At 38.1% G+C, this 13,889-nt stretch overlaps 6 non-coding genes across 6 annotated transcripts; all 6 read right to left on the bottom strand.

Moving 5' to 3' along the window:
• Positions 1–2,094: 2,094 nt before the first annotated feature.
• On the bottom strand, positions 2,095–2,176 carry TRNAS-UGA (transfer RNA serine (anticodon UGA)). Its single transcript has one exon. It is a non-coding gene; the product is annotated as a tRNA-Ser (tRNA).
• Positions 2,177–3,816: 1,640 nt separating this feature from the next.
• TRNAF-AAA (transfer RNA phenylalanine (anticodon AAA)) lies at positions 3,817–3,898 on the bottom strand. The gene has a single exon. It is a non-coding gene; the product is annotated as a tRNA-Phe (tRNA).
• A 3,323-nt stretch (positions 3,899–7,221) lies between these two features.
• On the bottom strand, positions 7,222–7,303 carry TRNAS-UGA (transfer RNA serine (anticodon UGA)). The gene has a single exon. It is a non-coding gene; the product is annotated as a tRNA-Ser (tRNA).
• Positions 7,304–8,234: 931 nt separating this feature from the next.
• Positions 8,235–8,306, bottom strand: TRNAQ-UUG (transfer RNA glutamine (anticodon UUG)). The gene has a single exon. It is a non-coding gene; the product is annotated as a tRNA-Gln (tRNA).
• A 1,654-nt stretch (positions 8,307–9,960) lies between these two features.
• On the bottom strand, positions 9,961–10,032 carry TRNAQ-UUG (transfer RNA glutamine (anticodon UUG)). Its single transcript has one exon. It is a non-coding gene; the product is annotated as a tRNA-Gln (tRNA).
• A 652-nt stretch (positions 10,033–10,684) lies between these two features.
• TRNAS-UGA (transfer RNA serine (anticodon UGA)) lies at positions 10,685–10,766 on the bottom strand. Its single transcript has one exon. It is a non-coding gene; the product is annotated as a tRNA-Ser (tRNA).
• Positions 10,767–13,889: the final 3,123 nt, after the last annotated feature.

A 13,889-nucleotide genomic window follows, 5' to 3' on the forward strand; every position in this document is an offset into this window, starting at 1 on the left:
AGAAAACTGTTCATCCAGTAGTCGATAAAGATTAGCATTGTATGGTAAAAGGCTTCATCTGAGAGATAATTTAAGGTTTGTGCAAATCAAAGTGCATGTCCCAGTCCATTAGCCAGGACAGCGGTCTGTGGCTGCTGGACAAGATCAAGAGAAAAACCTCTTACCTGATGGCACCCACGGTGCTTCTTTTGATTAGCGGCAAGTCGCACATGTAATGTTGCTCCAGAATAGATTATCTAAAGAACAGTCAAAGATAAAGTCAGTTTGGTCCTAGAAACTCGCTCCAACACAGATCACTGTCATGGGGAATAGACTAGTAAACATGCAAATTGAACAACAAAGATAAAAGGTCAAAAAGTTTTTGAAACATAGACGTAGTCTGCAGGATTTGAACCAGAGCGGGGAGACCCCAATAGATTTCTAGTCCATCGCCTTAACCACTCGGCCACGCCTACTCGGACGTCAAGCTGTTATGAGTTTCACACATGTTTTCTAATAGCACCATGATCAAGCTCAGTGATCAACCCTCTGGAAGACATCTCAGAAAATGAAAAGAAAATACAAGGTCTCAGTAAAATGCAAAAATCTGATTTAAAGTCATCATCAATGGGAACCATTCACAGTTTAAAGCTTTTCCCTCTTCATAATGTGGATTTGGAGTCAGACAGCTCCAAAAACATCCTTAAAAATAATCCGAAAATGCTGAGAAGACTGAACATAATCATTTCCAAGTAAAAAAGACATGATGTTCATTTGATCAGGCTTTGGAGCGTCTATTAACCATCTCAAGTTTCCAAAAATGTCCAGCGGTTAACTGAAATTACCATATCAATCTTCAGATGTTTTTCACTTTGAACAGCTCCATACCTATAATAAAAGTCAAGGGTAAGGTTCAAAAGACCCTATAAAGGGTCCTGATTGACTTTTGTGTGCTACAAAAAAAGCCACAAAACACATTCAAAAGACGCCGAAAAGAATTTTTAGAAAAACACCACCAAAAATGTTTATAAGGCACTTTAGGAAATTCTGGAAAACACAAGAAAAGATGGCTTAGAGAAAAATCAAAAACACTTCCTGAAGCCATTTTGGCTTCAAATCCTTGTCAGATTCACCCACTTGGAAAGAGTGTTATGTGAATATTGACTCAAGTCACAGAGTATGAGATTGCTTCGTACGACATAGACAATGAGTGACAGACAATTTTAATTTTTGCTAATCCTACTTGATTGACAGCTTTGACCATGGTATTCCATGAATCCTTGAACTCTTTTTTTGTCTTTTATTATGTGTATTTTAAATTGCTTGTTTCATCATAAACATTGGGCATCGTCGATCTGAGTGCAGATGGAAAAATCAAAATGTGTGCCCAGGTTCTACTGAGCTTTCAACTCAGATAACTGGATCCAAAGTCCAGAGTGCTAACCATTACACCATGGAACCAACCATGATGCAATCATGGCTGCGGCTTGTTTTGCTGAATAAAGCATATGAAATCGTGAACGATGGCGAAAACAGGCTCCAAAGCTGCAGTGCAAATCTGCAATCATACACAATGGTAAATTGATATCTTATAACCTTTCATTCCACAAATTTACCAACATTTCCACGATATCACAGCTAGCGCAGTTTGAAATGTTGATGAAAAGTGGCTAGTAAAAAGATTGCTGTATCTGTTGCTTGGAAAAAGTGTGAAAAAAATAAATTGCAAAACTTATTCTGTTAGAAAACTGTTCATCCAGTAGTCGATAAAGATTAGCATTGCATGGTAAAAGGCTTCATCTGAGAGATAATTTAAGGTTTGTGCAAATCAAAGTGCATGTCCCAGTCCATTAGCCAGGACAGCGGTCTGTGGCTGCTGGACAAGATCAAGAGAAAAACCTCTTACCTGATGGCACCCATGGTGTTTCTTTTGATTGGCGACAAGTCGCACATGTAATGTTGCTCCAGAATAGATTATCTAAAGAACAGTCAAAGATAAAGTCAGTTTGGTCCTAGAAACTCGCTCCATCACAGATCACTGTCATGGGGAATAGACTAGTAAACATGCAAATTGAACAAAAAAGATAAAAGGTCAAAAAGTTATTGAAACATAGACGTAGTCGGCAGGATTTGAACCTGCGCGGGGAGACCCCAATGAACTTCAAGTCGATCGCCTTTACCACTCGGCCACGACTACTCGGATGTCAAGCTGTTTTGAGCTTCACACATGTTTTCTTATTAGAAAACTATTGCACCAAGTTATTGCACCATGATCACGCTCAGTGATCAACCCTCTGGAAGACATCTCAGAAAATGAAAAGAAAATACAAGGTCTCAGTAAAATGCAAAAATCTGATTTAAAGTCATCATCAATGGGAACCATTCACAGTTTAAAGCTTTTCCCTCTTCATAATGTGGATTTGGAGTCAGTCAGCTCCAAAAACATCCTTAAAAATAATCCGAAAATGCTGAGAAGACTGAACATAATCATTTCCAAGTAAAAAAGACTTGATGTTCATTTGATCAGGCTTTGGAGCATCTATTAACCATCTCAAGTTTCCAAAAATGTCCAGCGGTTAACTGAAATTACCATATCAATCTTCAGATGTTTTTCACTTTGAACAGCTCCATACCTATAATACAAGTCAACGGTAAGGTTCGAAAGACCCTTTAAAGGGTCCTGATTGACTTTTGTGTGCTACAAAAGAAGCCACAAAACACATTCAAAAGACGCCGAAAAGAATTTTTAGAAAAACACCACCAAAAATGTTTATAAGGCACTTTAGAAAATTCTGGAAAACACAAGAAAAGATGGCTTAGAGAAAAATCAATAACACTTCCTGAAGCCAAATCCTTGTCAGATTCACCCACTTGGAAAGAGTGTTATGTGAATATTGACTCAAGTCACAGAGTATGAGATTGCTTGGTATGACATAGACAATGAGTGATATTGACAGCTTTGACCATGAATCCTTGAACTCTTTTTTTGTCTTTTATTATGTGAACTCTTTTTTTGTCTTTTATTATGTGGATTTAAAAATTGCTTGTTTCATCATAAACATTGGGCATCGTCGATCTGAGTGCAGATGGAAAAATCGAAATGTGTGCCCAGGTTCCACTGAGATTTGAACTCAGATCACAGTATTCAAAGTCCAGAGTGCTAACCATTACACCATGGAACCAACCATGACATAGTCATGGCTGCGGCTTGTTGTGCTGAATAAAGCATATGAAATCGTGAACGATGGCGAAAACAGGCTCCAAAGCTGCAGTGCAAATCTGCAATCATACACAATGGTAAATTGATATCTTATAACCTTTCATTCCACAAATTTACCAACATTTCCACGATATCACAGCTAGGACAGTTTGAAATGTTGATGAAAAGTGGCTAGTAAAAAGATTGCTGTATCTGTTACTTGGAAAAAGTGTGAAAAAAATAAATTGCAAAACTTATACTGTTAGAAAACTGTTCATCCAGTAGTCGATAAAGATTAGCATTGCATGGTAAAAGGCTTCATCTGAGAGATAATTTAAGGTTTGTGCAAATCAAAGTGCATGTCCCAGTCCATTAGCCAGGACAGCGGTCTGTGGCTGCTGGACAAGATCAAGAGAAAAACCTCTTACCTGATGGCACCCACGATACTTCTTTTGATTAGCGGCAAGTCGCACATGTAATGTTGCTCCAGAATAGATTATCTAAAGAACAGTCAAATATAAAGTCAGTTTGGTCCTAGAAACTCGCTCCATCACAGATCACTGTCATGGGGAATAGACTAGTAAACATGCAAATTGAACAACAAAGATAAAAGGTCAAAAAGTTATTTTAAACATAGACGTAGTCGGCAGGATTTGCACCTGCGCGGGGAGACCCCAATGGATTTTTAGCCCATCGCCTTAACCACTCGGCCACGACTACTCAGACGTCAAGCTGTTATGAGTTTCACACACGTTTTCTAATAGCACCATGATCAAGCTCAGTGATCAACCCTCTGGAAGACATCTCAGAAAAAGAAAAGAAAATACAAGGTCTCAGTAAAATGCAAAAATCTGATTTAAAGTCATCATCAATGGGAACCATTCACAGTTTAATGCTTTTCCCTCTTCATAATGTGGATTTGGAGTCAGTCATCTCCAAAAACATCCTTGAAAATAATACGAAAATGCTGAGAAGACTGAACATAATCATTTCCAAGTAAAAAAGACTTGATGTTCATTTGATCAGGCTTTGGAGCGTCTATTAACCATCTCAAGTTTCCAAAAATGTCCAGCGGTTAACTGAAATTACCATATCAATCTTGAGCTGTTTTTCACTTTGAACAGCTCCATACCTATACTACAAGTCAACGGTAAGGTTTGAAAGACCCTATAAAGGGTCCTGATTGACTTTTGTGTGCTACAAAAAAAGCCACAAAACACATTCAAAATACGCCGAAAAGAATATTTAGAAAAACACCACCAAAAATGTTTATAAGGCACTTTAGGAAATTCTGGAAAACACAAGAAAAGATGGCTTAGAGAAAAATCAAAAACACTTCCTGAAGCCATTTTGGCTTCAAATCCTTGTCAGATTCACCCACTTGGAAAGAGTGTTATGTGAATATTGACTCAAGTCACAGAGTATGAGATTGCTTGGTATGACATAGACAATGAGTGAAATAGACAATTTTAATTTTTGCTAATCCTACTTGATTGACAGCTTTGATCATGGTATTCCATGAATCCTTGAACCCTTTTTTTGTCTTTTATTATGTGGATTTTAAATTGCTTGTTTCATCATAAACATTGGGCATCGTCGATCTGAGTGCACATGGAAAAATTGAAATGTGTGCCCAGGTACCAATGATATTTGAACTCAGATCATTGGATTCAAAGTCCAGAGTGCTAACGATTACACCATGGAACCAACCATGACTCAGTCATGGCTGCGGCTTGTTGTTCTGAATAAAGCATATGAAATCGTGAACGATGGCGAAAACAGGCTCCAAAGCTGCAGTGCAAATCTGCAATCATACACAATGATAAATTGATATCTTATAACCTTTCATTCCACAAATTTACCAACATTTCCACGATATCACAGTTAGCGCAGTTTGAAATGTTGATGAAAAGTGGCTAGTAAAAACATTGCTGTATCTGTTACTTGGAAAAAGTGTGAAAAACATAAATTGCAAAACTTATACTGTTAGAAAACTGTTCATCCAGTAGTCGATAAAGATTAGCATTGCATGGTAAAAGGCTTCATCTGAGAGATAATTTAAGGTTTGTACAAATCAAAGTGCATGTCCCAGTCCATTAGCCAGGACAGCGGTCTGTGGCTGCTGGACAAGATCAAGAGAAAAACCTCTTACCTGATGGCACCCACGGTGCTTCTTTTGATTAGCGGCAAGTCGCACATGTAATGTTGCTCCAGAATAGATTATCTAAAGAACAGTCAAAGATAAAATCAGTTTGGTCCTGGAAACTCGCTCCATCACAGATCACTGTCATGGGGAATAGACTAGTAAACATGCAAATTGAACAACAAAGATAAAAGGTCAAAAAGATATTAAAACAGACGTAGTCGGCAGGATTTGAACCTGCGCGGGGAGACCCCAAAGGATTTCTAGTCCATCAACTTAACCACTCTGCCACGACTACTCGGACATAAAGCTGTTATGAGTTTCACACACGTTTTCTAATAGCACCATGATCAAGCTCAGTGATCAACCCTCTGGAAGACATCTCAGAAAATGAAAAGAAAATACAAGGTCTCAGTAAAATGCAAAAATCTGATTTAAAGTCATCATCATCAATGGGAACCATTCACAGTTTAAAGCTTTTCCCTCTTCATAATGTGGATTTGGAGTCAGTCAGCTCCAAAAACATCCTTAAAAATAATCCGAAAATGCTGAGAAGACAGAACATAATCATTTCCAAGTAAAAAAGACTTGATGTTCATTTGATCAGGCTTTGGAGCGTCTATTAACCATCTCAAGTTTCCAAAAATGTCCAGCGGTTAACTGAAATTACCATATCAATCTTCAGATGTTTTTCACTTTGAACAGCTCCATACCTATACTACAAGTCAACGGTAAGGTTCGAAAGACCCTATAAAGGGTCCTGATTGACTTTTGTGTGCTACAAAAAAAAGCCACAAAACACATTCAAAAGACGCCGAAAAGAATATTTAGAAAAACACCACCAAAAATGTTTATAAGGCACTTTAGGAAATTCTGGAAAACACAAGAAAAGATGGCTTAGAGAAAAATCAAAAACACTTCCTGAAGCCATTTTGGCTTCAAATCCTTGTCAGATTCACCCACTTGGAAAGAGTGTTATGTGAATATTGACTCAAGCCACAGAGTATGAGATTGCTTGGTATGACATAGACAATGAGTGATATTGACAGGTTTGACCATGAATCCTTGAACTCTTTTTTTGTCTTTTATTATGTGTATTTTAAATTGCTTGTTTCATCATAAACATTGGGCATCGTCGATCTGAGTGCAGATGGAAAAATCAAAATGTGTGCGCAGGTTCTACTGAGATTTCAACTCAGATCACTGGATCCAAAGTCCAGAGTGCTAACCATTACACCATGGAACCAACCATGACACAATCATGGCTGTGGCTTGTTTTGCTGAATAAAGCATATGAAATCGTGAACGATGGCGAAAACAGGCTCCAAAGCTGCAGTGCAAATCTGCAATCATACACAATGGTAAATTGATATCTTATAACCTTTCATTCCACAAATTTACCAACATTTCCACGATATCACAGCTAGCGCAGTTTGAAATGTTGATGAAAAGTGGCTAGTAAAAAGATTGCTGTATCTGTTACTTGGAAAAAGTGTGAAAAAAATAAATTGCAAAACTTATACTGTTAGAAAACTGTTCATCCAGTAGTCGATAAAGATTAGCATTGCATGGTAAAAGGCTTCATCTGAGAGATAATTTAAGGTTTGTGCAAATCAAAGTGCATGTCCCAGTCCATTAGCCAGGACAGCGGTCTGTGGCTGCTGGACAAGATCAAGAGAAAAACCTCTTACCTGATGGCACCCACGGTGTTTCTTTTGATTGGCGACAAGTCGCACATGTAATGTTGCTCCAGAATAGATTATCTAAAGAACAGTCAAAGATAAAGTCAGTTTGGTCCTAGAAACTCGCTCCATCACAGATCACTGTCATGGGGAATAGACTAGTAAACATGCAAATTGAACAAAAAAGATAAAAGGTCAAAAGGTTATTGAAACATAGACGTAGTCGGCAGGATTTGAACCTGCGCGGGGAGACCCCAATGGATTTCAAGTCCATCGCCTTAACCACTCGGCCACGACTACTCGCATGTCAATCTGTTATGAGCTTCACACATGTTTTCTTATTAGAAAACTATTGCACCAAGTTATTGCACCATGATCACACTCAGTGATCAACCCTCTGGAAGACATCTCAGAAAATGAAAAGAAAATACAAGGTCTCAGTAAAATACAAAAATCTGATTTAAAGTCATCATCAATGGGAACCATTCACAGTTTAAAGCTTTTCCCTCTTCATAATGTGGATTTGGAGTCAGTCAGCTCCAAAAACGTCCTTAAAAATAATCAGAAAATGCTGAGAAGACTGAACATAATCATTTCCAAGTAAAAAAGACTTGATGTTCATTTGATCAGGCTTTGGAGCGTCTATTAACCATCTGAAGTTTCCAAAAAATGTCCAGCAGTTAACTGAAATTACCATATCAATCTTCAGCTGTTTTTCACTTTGAACAGCTCCATACCTATAATACAAGTCAAGGGTAAGGTTCGAAAGACCCTATAAAGGGTCCTGATTGACTTTTGTGTGCTACAAAAAAAGCCACAAAACACATTCAAAAGACGCCGAAAAGAATTTTTAGAAAAACACCACCAAAAATGTTTATAAGGCACTTTAGGAAATTCTGGAAAACACATGAAAAGATGGCTTAGAGAAAAATCGAAAACACTTCCTGCAGCCATTTTGGCTTCAAATACTTGTCAGATTAACCCACTTGGAAAGAGTGTTATGTGCATATTGACTCTATTCACAGAGTATGAGATTGTTTGGTATGACATAGACAATTTTAATTTTTGCTAATACTACTTGATCCTTATCCTACTGCTTTGACGATGGTATTCCATGAATCCTTGAACTCTTTTTTTGTCTTTTATTATGTGGATTTTAAATTGCTTGTTTCATCATAAACATTGGGCATCGTCGATCTGAGTGCAGATGGAAAAATCGAAATGTGTGCCCAGGTTCCACTGAGATTTGAACTCAGATCACCAGATTCAAAGTCTAGAGTGCTAACCATTACACCATGGAACCAACAATGACACAGTCATGGCTGCGGCTTGTTTTGCTGAATAAAGCATATGAAATCGTGAACGATGGCGAAAACAGGCTCCAAAGCTGCAGTGCAAATCTGCAATCATACACAATGGTAAATTGATATCTTATAAACTTTCATTCCACAAATTTACCAACATTTCCACGATATCACAGCTAGCGCAGTTTGAAATGTTGATGAAAAGTGGCTAGTAAAAAGATTGCTGTATCTGTTACTTGGAAAAAGTGTGAAAAAAATAAATTGCAAAACTTATACTGTTAGAAAACTGTTCATCCAGTAGTCGATAAAGATTAGCATTGCATGGTAAAAGGCTTCATCTGAGAGATAATTTAAGGTTTGTGCAAATCAAAGTGCATGTCCCAGTCCGTTAGCCAGGACAGCGGTCTGTGGCTGCTGGACAAGATCAAGAGAAAAACCTCTTACCTGATGGCACCCACGATGCTTCTTTTGATTAGCGGCAAGTCGCACATGTAATGTTGCTCCAGAATAGATTATCTAAAGAACAGTCAAATATAAAGTCAGTTTGTTCCTAGAAACTCGCTCCATCACAGATCACTGTCATGGGGAATAGACTAGTAAACATGCAAATTGAACAACAAAGATAAAAGGTCAAAAAGTTATTTTAAACATAGACGTAATCGGCAGGATTTGCACCTGCGCGGGGAGACCCCAAAAGATTTCTATCCCATCGCCTTAACCACTCGGCCACGACTACTCAGACGTCATGCTGTTATGAGTTTCACACACGTTTTCTAATAGCACCATGATCAAGCTCAGTGATCAACCCTCTGGAAGACATCTCAGAAAAAGAAAAGAAAATACAAGGTCTCAGTAAAATGCAAAAATCTGATTTAAAGTCATCATCAATGGGAACCATTCACAGTTTAATGCTTTTCCCTCTTCATAATGTGGATTTGGAGTCAGTCAGCTCCAAAAACATCCTTAAAAATAATACGAAAATGCTAAGAAGACTGAACATAATCATTTCCAAGTAAAAAAGACTTGATGTTCATTTGATCAGGCTTTGGAGCGTCTATTAACCATCTCAAGTTTCCAAAAATGTCCAGCGGTTAACTGAAATTACCATATCAATCTTCAGCTGTTTTTCACTTTGAACAGCTCCATACCTATACTACAAGTCAACGGTAAGGTTCGAAAGACCCTATAAAGGGTCCTGATTGACTTTTGTGTCCTACAAAAAAAGCCACAAAACACATTCAAAAGACGCCGAAAAGAATATTTAGAAAAACACCACCAAAAATGTTTATAAGGCACTTTAGGAAATTCTGGAAAACACAAGAAAAGAAGGCTTAGAGAAAAATTAAAAAAAAACTTCCTGAAGCCATTTTGGCTTCAAATCCTTGTCAGATTCACCCACTTGGAAAGAGTGTTATGTGAATATTGACTCAAGTCACAGAGTATGAGATTGCTTGGTATGACATAGACAATGAGTGATATAGACAATTTTAATTTTTGCTAATCCTACTTGATTGACAGCTTTGATCATGGTATTCCATGAATCCTTGAACCCTTTTTTTGTCTTTTATTATGTGGATTTTAAATTGCATGTTTCATCATAAACATTGGGCATCGTCGATCTGAGTGCACATGGAAAAATTGAAATGTGTGCCCAGGTTCCACTGAGATTTGAACTCAGATCACAGGATTCAAAGTCCAGAGTGCTAACGATTACACCATGGAACCAACCATGACTCAGTCATGGCTGCAGCTTGTTGTGCTGAATAAAGCATATGAAATCGTGAACGATGGCGAAAACAGGCTCCAAAGCTGCAGTGCAAATCTGCAATCATACACAATGATAAATTGATATCTTATAACCTTTCATTCCACAAATTTACCAACATTTCCACGATATCACAGTTAGCGCAGTTTGAAATGTTGATGAAAAGTGGCTAGTAAAAAGATTGCTGTATCTGTTACTTGGAAAAAGTGTGAAAAACATAAATTGCAAAACTTATACTGTTAGAAAACTGTTCATCCAGTAGTCGATAAAGATTAGCATTGCATGGTAAAAGGCTTCATCTGAGAGATAATTTAAGGTTTGTACAAATCAAAGTGCATGTCCCAGTCCATTAGCCAGGACAGCGGTCTGTGGCTGCTGGACAAGATCAAGAGAAAAACCTCTTACCTGATGGCACCCACGGTGCTTCTTTTGATTAGCGGCAAGTCGCACATGTAATGTTGCTCCAGAATAGATTATCTAAAGAACAGTCAAAGATAAAATCAGTTTGGTCCTGGAAACTCGCTCCATCACAGATCACTGTCATGGGGAATAGACTAGTAAACATGCAAATTGAACAACAAAGATAAAAGGTCAAAAAGCTATTAAAACAGACGTAGTCGGCAGGATTTGAATCTGCGCGGGGAGACGCCAATGGATTTCAAGTCCATCGCCTTAACCACTCTGCCACAACTACTCGGATGTCAAGCTGTTATGAGCTTCACACATGTTTTCTTATTAGAAAACTATTGCACCAAGTTATTGCACCATGATCACGCTCAGTGATCAACCCTCTGGAAGACATCTCAGAAAATGAAAAGAAAATTCAAGGTCTCAGTAAAATGCAAAAATCTGATTTAAAGTAATCATTAGAGTTGAGCGATACCGTCCGATACTTCAAAATATCGGATCGGAATGGATCGGCCGATCTTTAAAAAAAGTATCGGTATCGCCGATTCCGATACCGGAAGTCCCATTCAAGTCTATGGGACTTCCGGTATCGGAATAAGAAAAACCCTGTTTTTCCCTTGTACAGCCTCTCTGGGGTCTGTACGGGCCTTTCAGGGGGCTGTGCCGGCCTGCCAGGGGGTCTGTGCAGGCTCCGGTGGTCTGTGCCGGCCTGCCGGGGGGCTGTGCCGGCCTGCCGGTGGTCTGTGCAGGCTCCGGTGGGCTGTGCCGGCCTGCCGGGGGGCTGTGCCGGCCTGCCGGGGGGCTGTGCAGGCTTCGGGGGGCTGTGCAGGCATCGTCCGATGGGACTACAAGTCCCATCGGGCGATGCCTGCTACCATGACAGTGATTGACACATTAGCCAAAGATGGGACAGTAGTAGTCCCATCATCCGGCTAATGTGTTGAATGTAAAAAAAAAAATAAAAAATTACATGCTACATACATGCTACATACATTCAACATGCATACTACATACATACTACATACTACATACATGCTACATTCATACTACATATATACTACATGCAACATACATACTACATATATACTACATACATACTACATATATAAGACATGCATGCTGCATACATACCGCATGCTACATACATACTACATGCTACATACATACCACATATATACTACATACATACTACATACATACTACATACATACCACATACATACTACATACATACTACATACATACTACATGCATGCTACATGCTACATACATAACACATATATACTACATGCATGCTACATACATACTACATGCTACATACATACTACATATATACTACATGCATGCTACATACATACTACATGCTACATACATACTACATATATACTACATGCATGCTACATACATACTACATGCTACATACATACTACATATATACTACATGCATGCTACATACTACATACTACATATATACTACATGCATGCTACATACTACATACATACTACATATATACTACATGCATGCTACATACATACTACATACATACTACATGCATGCTACATACATACTACATACATACTACATGCATGCTACATGCATGCTACATGCTACATACATACTACATACATACTACATATATACTACATGCATGCTACATACATACTACATGCTACATACATACCACATACATACTACATACATGCTACATACATACTACATATATACTACATGCATGCTACATACATACTACATACATACTACATGCTACATACATACCACATATATACTACATACATACAATACATTCATACAATACATACATAGACATACAGTACATATAACATAGAGTAACATACTTACCAATACTTGTCACATTGTTCCCCGAAGCCATTGTCTTTTCCGGAATAAATATTTACATAACAAACCACAAAAATACTCACCCACGATCCGAAGCAGTCCACGAGTGTGTCCCACGACGATCTTGGGTAGAGAACTGCAGCATCAGATGATGCTGCCGTTCTCTACGGGCTGCAGGAATCCAATGACGGAAGGTAGGTATCCTTCCGCACTGTATTCCTCCGCCACTTAAAAAAAAAAAGTCCCTAGTCTCACTTTATGCCATTGCTGTGTGGGAATTTCCCACGCAGCAATGGCATAAAGTGAGACTAGGGACTTTTTTTTTTTTAAGTGGCGGAGGAATACAGTGCGGAAGGATACCTACCTTCCGTCATTGGATTCCTGCAGCCCGTAGAGAACGGCAGCATCATCTGATGCTGCAGTTCTCTACCCAAGATCGTCGTGGGACACACTCGTGGACTGCTTCGGATCGTGGGTGAGTATTTTTGTGGTTTGTTATGTTAATATTTATTCCGGAAAAGACAATGGCTTCAGGGAACAATGTGACAAGTATTGGTAAGTATGTTACTCTATGTTATATGTACTGTATGTCTATGTATGTATTGTATGAATGTATTGTATGTATGTAGTATATATGTTGTATGTATGTAGCATGTAGTATGTATGTAGTATGTATGTAGCATGCATGTAGCATGTAGTATATATGTAGCATGTAGTATATATGTAGTATGTATGTAGCATGCATGTAGTATATATGTAGTATGTATGTAGCATGTATGTAGTATGTATGTGGTATGTATGTAGCATGTAGTATGTATGTAGCATGCATGTAGTGTATATGTAGTATGTATGTAGCATGTAGTATGTATGTAGTATGTATGTAGCATGTATGTAGCATGTAGTATGTATGTAGTATGTATGTAGCATGTAGCATGCATGTAGCATGCATGTAGTATGTATGTAGTATGTATGTAGTATGTATGTAGCATGCATGTAGCATGCATGTAGTATGTATGTAGTATGTATGTAGTATGTATGTAGCATGCATGTAGCATGCATGTAGTATGTATGTAGCATGCAGTATGTATGTAGCATGTATGTAGTATATATGTAGTATGTATGTAGCATGTAGTATATATGTAGCATGTAGTATGTATGTAGCATGCATGTAGTATATATGTAGTATGTATGTAGCATGTAGTATGTATGTAGCATGCATGTAGTATATATGTAGTATGTATGTAGCATGTAGTATGTATGTAGCATGTAGTATGTATGTAGCATGTAGTATGTATGTAGCATGCATGTAGTATGTATGTAGCATGTAGTATGTGTGTAACATGCATGTAGTACATATGTAGTATGTATGTAGCATGTAGTATGTATGTAGCATGCATGTAGTATATATGTAGTATGTATGTAGCATGTAGTATGTATGTAGCATGTAGTATGTATGTAGCATGCATGTAGTATGTATGTAGCATGCATGTAGTATGTATGTAGCATGTAGTATGTATGTAGCATGCATGTAGTATATATGTAGTATGTATGT

The sequence above is a fragment of the Dendrobates tinctorius genome, unplaced genomic scaffold (genome assembly GCF_039654945.1).
Source record: "Dendrobates tinctorius isolate UK_male_01 unplaced genomic scaffold, ASM3965494v1 ptg000462l, whole genome shotgun sequence".
In the NCBI taxonomy this organism is placed as follows: Eukaryota; Metazoa; Chordata; class Amphibia; order Anura; family Dendrobatidae; genus Dendrobates; species Dendrobates tinctorius.